This window comes from Seriola aureovittata, chromosome 17 (assembly GCF_021018895.1).
Source record: "Seriola aureovittata isolate HTS-2021-v1 ecotype China chromosome 17, ASM2101889v1, whole genome shotgun sequence".
Classification (NCBI taxonomy): Eukaryota; Metazoa; Chordata; class Actinopteri; order Carangiformes; family Carangidae; genus Seriola; species Seriola aureovittata.
Window position 1 is genome coordinate 6,585,633 of NC_079380.1, and position 14,787 is coordinate 6,600,419.

Consider the following 14,787-nt stretch of genomic DNA (forward strand, 5'->3'; position numbering starts at 1 on the left):
AGGACTGAAATACTGAGTGAAGGAAGGAGATAGTGGTGAACACCGTCCTTCTGCTACAGGAACCAAAAAGGCACAGTAGTAGTTACTAATCACTGCAGGGTTTAAACTGGCCTTTGAAAATGGCCCACTGTGGAGAATTTGGCAGCTTTTCTAGAAAAGTGAAGCTTTAAAACCAGCAAGTAAAGCATGCTTTGAGCAAATGACCAACTACCAATACCAAATACCAGATACACTGTCATTAAAAATATATACAGGTCAGTGGCATTTTTCTATCTGGTTATTTATTACCTGTACAGTTTACAGCATGTGCAACTGACAGGGACAACTTCTATTCTTTTGTGGTTTCAAATCTTAAATATTTCACTTAGCTATACTCAAAATGACAAATGACAATGTGAAAACAATGTGACAATGTGAAAGGGGGTGTTTGTAGTAATGCACCTATAGAAAGTTATCACCTGAATCTGCAGCTTGCCTGAAACTTTAAAGAGTTTCATAGTTATTTTCCACAACTTTACTGTTCTGGTTCACTCTCACTGCTCATATAGCGTCACTTTTCACCCACAACAGGCAGCTTTTTCAAAGCTGTAAAAACCATTGTACACTCACTGCTTCTCACCAAATGTCATTCAGACAGACGCATTTGGAGACCAGCTGGTGAACATATTGGAGAATTTGGCAGTTAAAGAGCAGATATTTTCCTTGCTGAGTCGGTAGAGACCAAAAACGGAGCTAAGGGGCCCAGGATGGTTTTGAATTTGGTATTTTGAGCTACATTTATAAAAATTTAGTTGACTTTGATCTTACAAATGTAGTGGTAGTCAATGTATGATGGGCCAATCCAGGGAGAGAATTTATTACAGTTGGATTTTTCTGGAGCTTGGACTCAAATCAGCAATGGGAAATAGTAGTTGTGCACACACTGCCTGTGTGTGGGCTTAAGTGGAATGATTGATTGAAAGATTCAGACACATAAACTATTTTACTCACAACGCACACCACGAGTCTTAGTTTACTGACTGGTTCGTTGAGGAGTCGCTGGGGCTCAATCAATTCTTCATGTATATTTTACAGATGCTCTTTTAACAAAGACTTACTTGCAGCTACCCGTCGGTGGGTGAAATGAGGCAGAGGAATCTATTTAAATTTTAAATTTTAGGGTTTTTCTGCTGATGTGGATGTATCCACCAGCATTGAGTTGAGTGTTATTAACTTTTCACTCAGGAGCCACGGTATGCTTTGGTTCTGCTGCTGATGAAGATTTAATGCCTTTCAAAGGGTAAAAAACAAAAAATGGATGCCTGAATACCATCTGTTGAGGACAGTAATGATAGCAGAAACGCATTTTGCCACTCTGGCATTGGATAGAGTTTGTGTGAAGAGTACATTGCTTGGAGAGAATGATTACAGCCTGACAACACAGAGACATTGTCATGAATGCCAACAACACCCTGCCTGTGAATCTTTTACATGTTCAGCCGCATCTCTACATTTCACATTATGAGTGTGCACTTGTGCAGTATATAGTCTTGTAATTTATACTGTACTGTGTTTAGCCTGCATAAATGTATTCATAACTAATGGTGGGCCTGACTGTATCCTATGTCTGTGTCTGCAAAAGCGAGACACAGACGGAAAACTGCACAAACACTTCCATCTTGCCAAGTCTGACACCAATCCCTGCCAGTCTAGCGAGCTTCCCCTGCCTTATTTCTGAGCATACAGTATCTACTTTTACCTGTATGCTTGTTTGTTTTTTCCTCACACACTGTACCCTTCTATATTTACACAGTCTGCATAAATCTTGCTCAGGAATGCGGGTGGATAGATGGGTTGCACAACACAGGTTTAATTTATTTAGCTTTGTAACTTTTTTCTGTTTATAATGAGACGAAGGAGAAGGAGATCTCTCCATCCGGAGAACGGAAACCTCAATAAACGGTGAAATCTTTTTACTTCTTCTTTGGAGTTGTTTAGATTTTCTCAGTTATCCTGGCTGCTTTTTTGTCTCCCACACATGTTCTGACCCACACAAATACAGCACGGTACAGCAGGGGATGTGCTAATAACAGTCCATATTTCCCTTTGCCTGTGAAAGAGAGACCATAGGGGTTTGAGTAATGAGCTAGTGCCACCTGTGCCCACAATGCTAGGAGGACGTGGACTATAATGCTGATGAGCTTCTGAGGGCCAGTGTGCTATTGTGCTCCTGTGTTCTCCCCCTTCACATGTCTATCCATCTTGGAAATGCTTCTCACCAGAACTTTGCATTTACCATTTGAATGGACACTGTAAGGGAAAGAGCATTGATGGGAATAGAGGTCCTAGGTCTAATTTACTGAGGAGGGCAGTGTGGGAGCATATTCACCATGCTTCAATGCTAACATGGACTTTCTCACAACATCTTTCAGTCTGGGTCAGTCAGGTTGGGAATGAAAAAAGGCTTTCAAATTGCTGGACTAAGAGAGCAGAAATTAACCTTAGGAGACTGCTGCAACACTTTTAATAAGACCACAAACAAAGTTGCTAGGATGACTCAGGTTTTTACAACCTGGGTACCAGTTTCATAACTGTACAAGTACCCAGCTTTTACAAAACGTCCACTTTCATTCCATGCGTGAAAAATTCTTATGAAAAGACCATATCGAACAAGGAACTGATTCAAAGTACTGCCTATTGTTCAAAACTGATTAAAAACACATCAGCGAGCCACACACTGTTTCACTGGCTGACATCATTAAAATGAACACACACACACACACTGCTGTAAAAACTCAGTAAAGCATCAAATATGTATCAATCTGCTGCTGAAAATAGTTCCCTACAAACGCACTATTTACTCCAGTTTGAGACAGTTGCCCAGCTCTCTTTTAAAAAAAAAAAAAAGGAAAAAGAAAAAGGAAAAAGAAAAAGAAGAAACCAGCTGTTTTCATTTACTTACTTGATGTGAGTGGCACAGACATGGTAGGTATGTCCTGTACTGAGAGAGGGACTAACAGATTGTTGGTTTTGGAATTTATTGACAACAACAAGCCTCTGAGCTGCCTCACACCTTGCTTCTCACTAAAGCATGAAATTCAATAATTACTTAACCTTAGAGATTCCATATGTTCACTCTCATCTTTATAGAACTATATTTAGGTACTATGCAGCTTTTAAAACAGGGTGAAGCTATTAAGCTAAACTCTGTCATTCACATTAAACATTTTACCAACTAATGATTTTATGACTCTTTTAAATGACTTTGAGAATTCATTTTGTTACTTGTTTGTTGTTTATCTCACTTTATGTTTGTTATTTGGTAAACTAAAGGGATCTAAATGGGGCCTTGTGAGAAAGTAAATTGACTAAATGTGAATTAATACTGCTACTGCATTCAGTTTTATTTTATTTCCCAGAAAGTAGTGTTCAGATAATAAGAAATGAGAACTGAAGACAGATTGTCTTAATGTTTGTGTTGCTTGCCCAAATGGACATCATCCTAGCAAAGCCACTGCATCTCCAGATCTTACCAAAAGAGCTGCTGACCACAGAAATGATAGCCAATATTATAAAACTAAGACAACAAAGTTTTATCCCTGCTTTTGCATAGGCTGATACCAATTGCAGTGTTAATATCCACTGACTGCCTAGGCCCTAATAGCACCAACACACTTTACTGAGTTAATAATGTCCTTCTGAGGCAGAACAAACAGAATCAATAAATATATATATATATATATATGTATATATATATACTGTATATTCTCTAGCAAAGTAAGACAGGAGTACAAGGTGATTTCTTAGTAATTAAGTCTGTCTGACATTTTGGGGAAATCTACTGAATATTTAATCTGCCACCCACTGTAGATGTAAACAATGGAAATTATTCACGTTTATATATTTATATATACAACAGCATATGGGTGAGAAGGTAAAGCTGAATTAAAGTGTGCTGTCAGATAGATGGGATGAATTGCCGGGAATTGCTCCTTGTGTTTCCATTATTCATAAAGGTATTCACGTCTGAAGGAGAGGCACAAACAACACAGAGACATTCAGTGTGTTAAATTATTGACAGTACTTCAAGATGTCAAAGAGGTTTCTCTCTTTGATATTGTTCAGGTTAAATCTGGCAAGCCACTGTCTTCTTTGACTCTTGATGCCCTCTCCTTTTCCTGGTTGTTTACCTTTTTTCCTTCCTAAATCCACCTCATCTCCTCTCAGCGTTCCCTCTAACAAGATGGACTTGGCCCCATCTTCCAGAGAGAGGTAAAATAATGAAGGTTCACTGAAGTTGCTAAAGAAAAAAGGGAATTGCATTCTGATTCATATAAGTTACTCTAATTTAATGGCGTGTAAGATGAACAAATACACACTCGTTGCTATGCTCACTTCACAATATATAGCCTGCTGTATTAAACTTCCGTTCCTCTTCAGCTGCTTCAGCTGACGGATCCAAAAGGTGAGGTGAGAATCCAATACTGAGCTCCTGACATGTGGAAAAGCAACAAAATTATGGATTAAGTCAGACATCAATAACATCCAGTTAAACACAACTGACCTACCAACAGGTCAGGAAAGGTCATAGGGGATGCACCATTGGTCTTTGGTTCATAGTGGAAAATGTGGACGTGTATGTGCATGTGTAGTGTGTATGAGTATGAGTATGTGAGTATGGTGCTATGTGCTGGCTAAAACAGTATCAATAGAACCAGGTTTCATCAAAGATGCACAACCTTAAAACAGACTGTCGGGAGAATATGCTTCTGTTGATTCCTCCTTCAAAGCACAGTCTAGTGAGATTCAAGTGAGAACAAACATCTACAGGCTGCTTTAAGTCTGTTTATATTCGCCTCTGCTGTGGTCGGACACTCTCACAGCATTCAGATCTACAGCAACAGTTCTAGGCTAAAGGAAGTTGCACACCTGCTCACGCACACACACCTGTGAGCCGTCGAGCAGCACACAGCCTCGCACAGCTCACCACTGAGCAACTTGATTGAGGTAGCTGGGGATTAAGTGCTTGCTGGAAGGCACAAAGGCAGCAGTAATTGAAAGGGGACAGTGGGTTATGGCTGCACTCTTTCTCTCACCTTAAGACTCTTTCCTAATTTGAAGTTGGAAAAGAAAACTAGTGGCGCGTAAAGGAAATGCTATCTGTTTTCGACAGATAGCACAAGAAAACATAAAAATTCTGCCAGCAGGTACATTTCCTGGGTGAAATAGTAGCAGCATCTCATGCAAGAATCTGATAAAAACATGGAAAATACGATGAAATGGCTGCTTCGTTTTGCTGCGCACTGCCGAGGTGGCTGACACCAGCACCATTAAGACTCACGAGTATTCAGATGCAATCAGCTGCTGCTGTAAATGCATGCCATGCATGTTGGGGAACATAGTGTAATAAAGAAGATGCACAGCAAGGTGAGATTCAAACAGCACAGGTTATATCTATAACATGGCTGAATGTGCTGTTTTTTTGGAGGTAACCTGTGGCTTCTGATGCCGAGCTGTAGTTTGGCCTGAGCTCGACTAATCTCTGCAGACTTCCACCTACGCACCACACTGTATAATGCCTGACCCAGAGAAGGAAGGTCGAAATCAAGTACAGTAAGTTGGTCATACGTCATGTGAGCTCTAATAACCGAAGGGGACTGCAATACCCTGACAATCTTATATGTGAAAACAGAAGTCTAGAAAGTGTGTGGGATGTAATGAATTGTAAAGATGTTCTTGGCCTGTTTCCAGTGCATTAGAAAATGGATTATAACTTTCACCAAAGCCAAATGAATTGCTGTATACTAACCCCTTAATACTTCTGCAAACAAGCTTTTATAGAAGACTGTAGAGTTAGTGCAAATACATGAAAAAAGCATGAAAAAGTGTGATGCTTGGGCTCTTGTAAGTAAGACATCATGTATTGCAGAAGTTGGCGACATCATTTTGTGTGTGTGTGTTTAAGGCTGTGGGCTGATTGCTGTCCTGTCACATGATTAGGGACACCTATGAGGAGAGCCAGACAGAGCCACTATCACACAGTGGGAAGCTCATATTAGTGTCATTGCTGCACCTGCTGGTGACTGATCCTTCAAACAAATCCTGTCGACATAGCCAGTGTTCCCTGCCCCTGTGCTTTCCTTCGAGCATTAACAGGCGGTGCAGTGCTTCTCACACACACAGGCTATTGATGACCACCCAAATACATTTTGAGTAGTTTTAACAAAAGCAGGTTCATAATGATGGCTTGTCATCATTGGGGTGTTCAAGTATATACCATTGTCCAATAAACTGAAAGGCACCAGTGTTTCGACAAACAGTCCAGGCTTTCTGCCAGTGTATTCCATGCTGGGCTTGGAATACACCCCACCCTCCACCAGACCCCCAGGCCTAACAACGTTTGAAGCAGAAACCCTGCAGTGCTGTGATCACTCCACTGTAAAAAACAATAACTTGTAATATAAAAAATATAAGTGGTTTACTGTAAAATTTAGAGTTAACTGAACCAGAACTGAGTAGTTTGTTCAGTTTATTAGTTGCTCTAATGTAACAGTCACTGAGTCAAATTAACTGAATTTAAAATAATTTGGAGCAGGTGTTTTCAAACTGGGAGGGAGACGAGGGGACACGAGGCAAAGATACTGTATGAGGTGAAAGATACAGGTGCATGTGGGTGTTCTAAAAACAACAGGAAGGTAGTTATTTGAGTTGGATGTGACACACAGCCCATGGAGGTAGTTAAGCTACTTTAAGACCTTAGTGCCTTAAAAGCTGCAATTGGTGTTGAAAATCACACTCCATCTCTGAGTCATAACTCAGTCCAAATATACAGACATGATTAAAATATTTTTAGAGTGTCAGACACTTCATGACAATATCATGATCTGAAATATCCAAAGCAAATAGATGAGTCAACAGCAGTGGCGGCTGCTGGTCTTATAATGAGGGGAAGCTCATTTTCGGCCTACATCAAAAAATGTGTCCGTTTATTTATATGTAAATTCGCAGAGTGACAGAAGAGAGTCGCCAAACACAACGCTAGTCGTTTTTAACAAAGACAAAGTCTCTGAGGATCAGTAACGTCTCCAGATCAACTCCGAACAACGGAATGAAAAACTTGAAAACTGCTCCTGTGGATGCTTATACTTCAAGATCGCTGATTCGCTCATTTCGCTGTCAATCAAAAAGGGACTCAGCCTCAGACAGATCATCCAATCATCATGCAGAAGCCGAGCGTCCGGGCCAGCCCACTGTCCCATAGACCCCCAGAGACGCTGAGCGTCCGATGGGCGGGACAAAGCCCAGCATTTATCCAATGACCGTCTAGTTTCGCTGCAGTGGAACAACCCACTCTATGCTTCCCCATTGAAGTCAGTAGACGCTCGGCGTCTACACTGTGTAAAGCTCTGTGGCGCTGCGGAGATGAATGAGAAGAAGTCGTATCGGTTACCTGTGATAAGTAGCTGATTCTGAACAAAAGATGAACGTGTTCTAGCGCATATTTAGTCAATGAAATGTACACAAAACAGTACATATTTGACCACTTATTTTGTTGACATTTTAGGGGAAGCTGAGCTTCCTTTGCAGTCTTAGAGCAATCGCCATTGGTCAACAGGTTATTCCAGTGGCAGTTGTCATTGGTACAGTGCAAACAGGAACTATTAATTTAGCATATTTTTTAATGGAGAGACTGATCTTGCAGGCACAGATCTGACCGTTTGCAGCTGCCTTCACATCAATACCCGTACTTTTGTATGTGTATGATACCTCTGGCTGAAGTGAATTATGAAGAACTGACTAAAGCGCAGTTGTTGAGGTAAAAACCTGCTGTATCTTCATCATGGTTTGCTGTAATTTTGATCAGACAGGGTTCAAATATTAAAAGATTCCACTGAGTAATTTCATTGACATTAGGAAAAAAGGAAGGAACTTATGCTGTATTCATGTCATGTTGGATTTATGCAATTTTCTCAGAGCTTCTCACCTAAAGGGCATTCACGTTTCCAACTCAACATTATTACTGGGAAATAGATTTTTCTGCCTGAAAACCTAACAAATATAGATGCCTTACACCAGATCATATTTCAACATAATTAAACCCCAAATTTAATGGCTGTTGTGTTGTTATGTCTATGCACAATATTTTAAACCCCACACGATCAACTCTATAATTACACAAGTCGTTAACATGGGAATCTTTACAATTGTTCCCACATGACATGCATGCAGCATTGACTCAAATACTATGCATGCTGGAAAGTGTGCTAATGAGCTAACAATATTTTTAAGAGCTAAGTAAATGATATGCTTGATATCTAATCAACTCATTATTTTAAGTTACGAGTGGATGTTTATGGTGACCAAGTTGGCGAAGTGAACATGCAAAAATATGATATAACATTATCATTAGCACAGTTAGCTCTGACAGCAAGCTGGTCACAGTCACATAATGCTTGTGGTGTGGCAATGAGCTGATATGTTCTACTGTGGAGACAGCTCAAAGGACTGGACTGAACTGTCTCTATGAACCTTTTGATTGCACTTTATTTTACACTTCAAAGAACAACTGGAGGTGAGTTTAACAGCAGTGCAATGTAATACAATCAACTACAACCGCCCTGCAACAAATCTTAACTTTGTAAAGCTTACATCTTTTGAGTTTTTGTTGACTTTGTGTATATAATATACAGACTTTTGTTGATTTGTTGAATGTTTTATTGTTGTAGTGTTTGATCAAGTGTACTACACTGAAGGCGGTTTGTTATATTTCAGCCATTAGCATTTACATCCTTGCTCCCTTGATTCCTCACAATACAGAGACAATTCTTCAGGTGGGTGTTTATTGCCCAAAGGTCCTAAGAGTAAAAATAGATTTGTATCGAGGGTCTATTAGTATGCATATCTTCAAAACAGAGTGTGTTTGTATGTGTGTGAGGGAGATGAGATGAAACAGTGTATTTTGAGACTTAAGGTCAAGCAAGCCATACACACACACTTTTCAAATACTGCAGTAATTGCTTCTGTCACCGTCATCACTTGCGTCTTGCAGAAAAACTTAACACACAAATGTTTTTTTTCTTTACAACATTACTGTAACTTATGCATGTCCCTCATAAGAAGCAGGTACAGATTGGATACAGCTTCAGCTAATGGTATTCATGGAAGAGAACAGCATCCATTAGTTTTCTATTTCAAACACTAACCTTTTACGAGTCCTGGGCTTTATGCATTGAGGTGACCTTATGAATACTAACCATGTATAATCTTTTCATCTGCATTCAAGGCTTGCATTACACCAGGATATTAAGGTGACTGTTCGCTATAGCCGACGGCATGCTGTCACACAGCTATCGGATGCAAGCTGCATCCATTGGCTGTGGCATATCAATGACCAGCACCATGGTCATTCACAGTAAGACACAGTACTGTTATGGTTTTTAATATAAGCTGGACGTTGGAGCTGGAGCTCATGGAATCACTTGAGCGATTTGTTCTGATGAGGGAAATTAGATTGGGGATGCGGGGCATGGTTAACACAGGCCACCTGTGTTAATGAGATTGCTTTGGTTGGAGCTGCAGCTTCCACATGACTCCCTCTCGTTTATTTCCAGCAAGATCAATAGATTATGGCCTTCGTTTACAGAATCCTACTGAAAAGGTCAATAACAAACGATAGCACAAGAGACAGGCATTATTACCTGGATGTGCTTAAAACTCAATCAGCAGCACCTCCAGACTTAGTGGGGATTGGCCAGGCTTTGTGGACGGCTTCACAGGGGCATCTGCAAATAAGTCTCAGTCAGTCTCCTCATTGAATTTACAGGGTTGATGCAGAACATAAGATAGAAAGAGTCAGCAGGTGGTGCAGATTTTGCACTTATCCCAAAGCACTGACAGTAAAACTGCAAATGCTTATAGCTGCAGAAGGAAAATAATACCATGAGAAGTGTACGTCTGCTGGATAAACAAAGCATGGAAAAATCTATGATGTTCATACACCAATCATATCCTATAGAGTAGATGGTGCCATTTTTAATTAATTAACCTTTGACCCTAAGCGAGTTACACAGCTAACCGCTCAATAAACAGGTCTTTACCGTTCTTTAGGTAATATGATGTGATTGTAAATTCAAGAGTACAGCAAATATTTGTTTTTTAATCTTGCATTTGAGCAACCTCAACTTTACTTTGCATTTAATTAACTTTTCAGTTAAATGTCATTGTATTAATATATTCCTGCCTGCACAAATTGCCTCTTGGGTTCATGTGATGAACTTGTAAGCCATATCAACGAGCACAGCTTGCATATTTACACATCTGGCAGAGAGAGAACAACATTAGCATTAATTTGGAGTTGGGATTCTGACCACCTCATCAATTAAGTATTTTATTATAATTATATTATATTATAATATTCAATATCCTTTTCACTCCTGGGGGAACTATCTATCTGTTTTGTTGCTGTATCCTCCACTATAGTGTGCTGAGAGTGCACCAGAACAGTAAAGCTGTGGTCTGTAAACCAAAACAATTTGCCAAAAGACACTAGAACACTTTGTAGAGCTGAGGGAAACTGCACAGTCGGATGATAATTCATCAACACAAGCGATTCCTTTCACATACAAGAATCCATTGGTAATATAAAAAATGATTATAGCGGCTTTAATAAAAACCCCAAAGATTAATAACACTAAATCTAACACACGGTATTGTTCCAACATTATTCACAAATTGAAAACATATCTGAACAAACGTGTTCAAGTCAAACCCATGAGAGTGGAGCAGCATTATTGTGCCTCTGCAGTTATGAGATTTCTCTGGAGATAGATTTGATACATTACAGTGGTCAAGCGAAGAGGTTCACAATTTTTTCATCCCGTGCCTGGAGTGTGATTAGGTGCTTCCCTCCAACTCTGAGCACTGTTTAATTTGTCATTGCAGGCGCAGTTATCTAGTCCTCGATAGGGCTCTGAAAAGGTAGGTGGAGATGTGTATCTGCTCCACAGAGAAAGAGGCTTAGAGCTAGCTGTAGTTTGATAAGGTATCACTTACATTTTTACGTGGAAGTTTGGCTTTTGGTGTTTCTCCAGCTCTGTCATCCCCTACAGTTCAGTTGGGACTAGCTGTAGGGCGGCTGAGAGTATATCAGCACTGGAGATGTGGAAGCAAAATAGACCACCATAAACTACAGCACAAAGCTAATAGATTTATTGATTAGACAGCCTTCCCCTAGTTCCCATTCAGTGTGAGACAGTAGATTCAGCGCATGAGATCCTGCTACTGCAGGAGGTTGGCCAGAATTATGGGACCCATTTGTATTCCCAACCAGACCAATGAACCAGATGCCTTGTCTCTATACCATCTCTCACCCCCCACCACTAGCTGTACCTTGCTCTTCCACTCACCTCCAACCACCCGTTGCTTGACATTTCAAAGCATCCTCTGTTATCCTCAGCCTGTAATGAGCAGATTCTACTAAAACTGGATAATTTCTCACTTATTCTCCAAGACAATCATGCATGCAGAGATACAACTTTGAACAAACACACAAGACTAGGATTGCAGTGTTTATTTACTCGCAAATCTATGTGCATGTGTTCCCTATCCCTCCCTTTAATCTGGTTGTTGCTGTTGCATCCTTTTCAGTCTAAGAGTGACAGTGCTCTAAATGCAGTGATAATGAATAGGCCTCAGGGAGTCTTTGCTGGCTAGCAGCAGCAGGCTAATGAGATTAGCAAAACCACTGAGGGCCCGTTAACGGCATGAGGCCCCCTATGAGGTAGAGCAAGATGAGAAAGACGGCAGGACTGGGGCATCAATGTGGCTCTGATCTGCAGAGTAAAGCTGACAACATCCAACACACTGTCCATGTACCAACCAAAATCTAAATTAAAAAATTGGAGAGACTCACTCACCTCAGTCTTTGCCCCCTTTTAAAATGACAATCACAATCAGATTGTAAAAACTGGTTGTTTGAAGTTGGTCTCAGAGGACAATTTTCCCTCCATCAGAAGCAGCTTGAGTCATGCTTACACAATGTCCAGACATATGAAATGCCAGAAAATCATTCAGCTACTACACTCAAATGTACATAAACAGCTTACATGTTCAAACTCATTTCACAATACAAGCTTCACATTCATAGCACTGATTATATGAGTGAATCAAGCCCCCATCAACACATAACCTCAACATAAAACCTGACCTGTGAATAATGAGGCAACAAAGCAGTCACATTAACAAACCTTTCCAACTTTTCAACAAAACTGACTATAAATTCAACAAAGAAGGAATATGTTTCTCTCCGCACTGAAATCAGTCTGCCTGCATCAAAACATAGTTAATGGATACTGCTTTGAGGACATGGTTCTGATCAAGGACTTCATTAGCACAGCAGTGGGCTGATGAATCTTGTCCTGTTTCTGACAGAAAACGGCCAAAGAGACAAAACAAGGTGGACAAAAAGAGCAGCTTCACCAAATAGAGCCGGAAAAACTAATGAAACTCATCCAGTTTGCAAAAAATCATGTACGCATCAACAACTGCGGACCATGAGCTTGCAAGACTAATAAAAACACCAGTATGTGATTTTATACAGGGCAATTTAGGAAAAGAAGGGGAGTGCTTTTATGCTTGGCTGAGTGCTGACTTGTCAGCATTGTAATCATGATCTCTTCAAATGGCAAACCCAAGTTTTTATTTTCAACACTGCAGGTTGTACTGCATATTATGTTGGGCATTCGAGAGGTTAAATTTGATTTGATAAAAGACACCAAAACATATGCAATTCACCTCCGCCTTGTTCACTGTCTCAAAATGGAGAATGATTTTCTGTTTATGCAATTCAAATCCATGAAGAGAAAAGAGACCGGGAAAAAGAGAGAAATGGATAATGCAGGAAAAAGCAGCCTCTTCTGTTTTCGGTGCCACAATCTTTCTACTTGTAGCTATAACTTACCCTTATGAAACTGGGGGTGACTAGAATGGACTTTTCTTTTGATCCCTTTATGAAGCCCCTGCCAATCTGACATTATTGGTGTGTGGTATGACTAAGTGAGTATTAAAGTTATAACACTCCAGATTTCAGTTCTGGTTGATTTGGCTACACCTGTGGTTAATGGCACATGTTCCACTGAAAAGGACGCGTGTTAACCACTCGAGACAGCAAACTGGCATGAGAATAAGAACGCATATCTGTTTACAGCACAGACAAAGGGTTCATTGCAAATAAAGGAGAGTCAATAATGTTGTTTGACAAAGTAATACTGAGCTCTGGTAGAGTACTTGTTTTAACAATGCACTGCTATGACACTGTCGGTCTCACAGTGGACAGTTTGAAAAAAAGGATCAAAATTGATAGAACAGAACCAGAGATATTGTCTTTTTCATTCCACACATTCTTTTTCCTTGTCAAAACTTGGTGCGTACATTTCACACACACAACTCGACCACTGATAATTCGGTCAGAGATTCAGATGTATTAGGCAAGTAGCAACCACTGTAGCACAGAGGCACTAGCATCAGGTGTAGATGAGGAGTGGTTTATAAAGGTCTAGTAAACTCACTTCTTTCTAATTCCACACTGCTCATATTTTTTTTTCATTTTCAAACCTGTAGTCCTCAGCCCCAACCGATGCTGACTCAAGTGACATCACTTGAGCCAGCATTTTAAGGCAACTTATCGGACTTCACACAGCTCCCTGGGGAGCCAAAAATGGCTTTACATTACTTTTTTCACATATGCAGCGGTACTCGACAAGACCTGTAAGCAGGCTTTAATGTGTGGGGAAAAGAGTTCCCCTTTAATGACTTGAACGCATATATTTAGCATGGATTAGCAATTTAAATCCAGTGCGGGAATGACAAACTCCACCACTAACAATGAAGGCAGCAACTAACAATGCAAATACAATGAATGATTAAGGTTGAACAAAGTGTCTATAAATATTATCAAAAGTAGGGTTTTATGAACACTTCAACAAATGTAACTTTAAAAATTGTGAAAAAGGAGGGCAAGAAGCTGCACAGCAGCAACACAAACATAACAAAGAAGTGATACACAAACCACCATGCGCAACCTTTGCACACGAGTACTTGTCTGGCATTTCTCATTTCCCCTCCAGTCAGTCTCTGACTGAGGCCACAGCAGAAAGAGCAAAAAGAACACAAATTAAATAAGAAAAAGAAAAAAGTTTAAAAGACAGTTTGAGCTTCTGCATTACCGCAGAGAAAACATCTGCCACGATTCTGGCGTGCCAAGGGTGTGCACAATGAAGAGTGGGCACACAAATCCCCAAACCCACAACCACCCACCCAGAAAAAAAGACAGATATGAGAGCGATCAGACACAGATGCAGTAAACTCCTCTGGGGGGTTGCACAGTGCTTTAAAAGAAACTTTTTGATATGGGGGGTTGGTAGTTATGCCTAGCCACAAGCTCATATGTAGCCCATTTCACTCATATTATGTTATGACCATGACTGATTTTGATACCATATTTCAAACTGTTCACTACTCAGCAAAAAATGTATGCCTGTGTTATCCTTATTACACCAGCATTCATTTAACAAGGGCTCTGATTGTGATTTAATAATTACTCTGTGCAGTAACAGAGCTACTGAGTGTTAGTAACAGTCAGCTATAACAGGAAGTTATGATAGTGTGTACACCATATTTTTACACTTGTTTTTACAGCCCTATAATGTTGCCATTTAAGCAGATGTGGCACAGGAAAATACCCACCTGGGATATAATGAAATGAAGCAATATGTTTTGGCATGATGCAAATATTTGCAACTTTTACACTGC

The 14,787-nt window shown here is 40.1% G+C and overlaps 1 protein-coding gene across 3 annotated transcripts in view; it reads right to left on the reverse strand.

The window, feature by feature from the left end:
* Positions 1-14,787, reverse strand: part of asic2 (acid-sensing (proton-gated) ion channel 2) — a 359,570-nt gene that overhangs the window by 89,944 nt on the left and 254,839 nt on the right. The window lies entirely within an intron of this gene.